Below are 2670 nucleotides of genomic sequence, written 5' to 3' on the forward strand. Positions count from 1 at the left end.
TAAATTTCCACGTTTCCAAATTTCCACGTTCCCAAATTTCCACGTTCCCAAATTCTCACGTCCCCAAATTCCCACGTTCCCAAATTCCCACGTTCCCGAATTCCCAAGTTCCCAAATTTCCACGTTCCCAAATTCCCACGTTCTCAAATCCCTACGTCCCCAAATTCCCACATCCCCAAATTCCCACACCCCCAAATTCCCACATTTCCAAATTTCCACATTCCCAAATTCCCACATCTCCAAATTCCCACGCTCCCAAATTCCTACGCTCTCAAATTTCCACATCCCCAAATCCCTACGTCTCCAAATTTCCACATCTCCAAATTCTCACATTCCCAAATTTCCACGTCCCCAAATTCCCACATCCCCAAATTCCCACATCCCCAAATTTCCACATCCCCAAATCCCTACGTCTCCAAATTTCCACATCCCCACATCCCTACATCTCCAAATTCCCATATCCTCAAATCCCTATATCTCCAAATTCCCACACCCCTAAATTCCTACATCCCCAAATTCCTAAACTCCTAATTCCATAAACCGCCTCATCTCAACCTCTCCAAACTTACAAAAATCCCAAATTTCTCAAATAAACAAACAGTTCAAATTGCAAAAAATAATGATGACCAAATTTTCCTAATATATTTACTATTATCATTCCTTCGTATGAATGCACAAATTTCACATATGCATATACATACATATGTATACGTAGCGTCCGTACTGGGTTATCTATAGCATACAGGTGATATGTACCCACATATATACCTCGAATCTCAAAGCAACTAGCAAGCGAACATGATCTCGACTTAGACAATACCTTCCATCTTGGTACAGTTATCAGTGAACGCACACAGAAACAAAGTGCGGAATCGTATTTCGGCGTTTAGTCAGTGTGGCGCTATGTGATAAGGCGACCACCCTTCAATCTGCCCTTTCGTGCACCCTTACGCGTTTCTACAGGGTGATTTATGGGACTCTTGATAAAATTTGACGGTTTCATTTCAAGAGATATTTTAAGGAACAACTGTTAAGTGAATGAAGTGCGTTGTATAAACGGTGCGTTTAATGGAATAGGTAATAATGTATAATCTTTATTATTTTGGAGCGTATAGGGTGTTCATTTTAATATTATATATTGTTAAGGTATTTTTAAAATATGGTAAACAAATATTTTTGCTGAGATATTATTAATTGTTGATAACACATGCACATGTACAAATATGTATATAAATTGCAATTTATAAAAATTAACATGTATATGTGCATATATGTATACACACACATATGCATATGTTACATGTAGCATGTTAATGATTACAATTTATAATTTTTATATATGTATATAAATTAAAAATTTCTTATTTATAATTCGTATATAAACACATTGCAAATTTACAGTTTATAATTTATACACATAAATATGCATATATGAATATATGAATATTTTTTTTCATAAAAAGTTGAAGATTGACAAATGTTACTGGTTCTAAACAACTGAAACAACCTGTACAATATACAATTCATACAACCTGTGCACCTCTTATATTTCACTCTCATAATAATTTATTTTGAACAATAAAAAATATTCTTGAAGACCGACCAAGATTTTTGAAACATCCTGTGTATTTACAAAATAGATTCATTAGTGTCAAGTTTTTATATGTGATCCACATATGTATATCTGATTATTTTGTTGTTATTAATACAAATATATTATTAATAAGAATAGTGTGATAGTAAAGGTACACCCAGTATATGACAGTGTGGTGTCTAGCATATTGTAGGATCCTTCCTGTCGGGGGTGGCTACCCTTATCTTTAACAGACAGCATTCCAATCGAATCGTGCGCCCTCCTTTAGTTCTTATAACCGAACAAACAGCTTCCTACGACCCATACGTCACCTGAATGGGGTTAGTGAGCGAGTTTCTTTTGTTCCATCCTGAGGGACGTGTAATCCAATTGATTCAATAAGGATGCAACGATTAAACGTTAACCCTTCTAATTACTCGACTATTCAGAACCAGAAATCCAATTCACTTTGCAAACTTCTTAATCTTCTTTACATATTTTTTGCAATAATCATGCATTAAACATTTTTTCTAATAGCACTAAAAATATTTTTAACGAAGAGGAACATCAGAATAAGTACATCAGTGATTAATTCACTGTATAATAATATAAGACAAATACTGAATGAAAGTATAATAAATAATAAATTTACACATATCAGATATTAATGTACAATAAACGATAAATATATGGCAAATAGTAAGATGTAATACATAGCAAATAAACATATAAAAAAATATTAATTTTTGAAAAATAATAAATAAGTACAGAACAAATAATAATAATAAAATATAATATAAAAGAATAATATATGTAAAAAATTTAGAAACAAAATGGAAGAATCTCCAGAGGAATATGATACATTCAAAGAGGTATATCTGCACTTGTCTCTTATTCGGAGAATTGCCGTGAAGTTGTCGAGTTAAGGGTCAACAAGTAGAAGGGTGCTAATTCTCTCGTTATATTCTCCTTTGCATCCCCTTTCCATCACACCCCTTTTCTCTCTGTTCTCGACTTTCCTGTTCTGTCTGTGGAGCGACCGATAATGGACTTTTAATGCGTTCGATTTGCCAGTCGTAGTGGCAGGAACACTCTCC

This window comes from Megachile rotundata, chromosome 2, assembly GCF_050947335.1.
Source record: "Megachile rotundata isolate GNS110a chromosome 2, iyMegRotu1, whole genome shotgun sequence".
Lineage (NCBI taxonomy): Eukaryota > Metazoa > Arthropoda > Insecta > Hymenoptera > Megachilidae > Megachile > Megachile rotundata.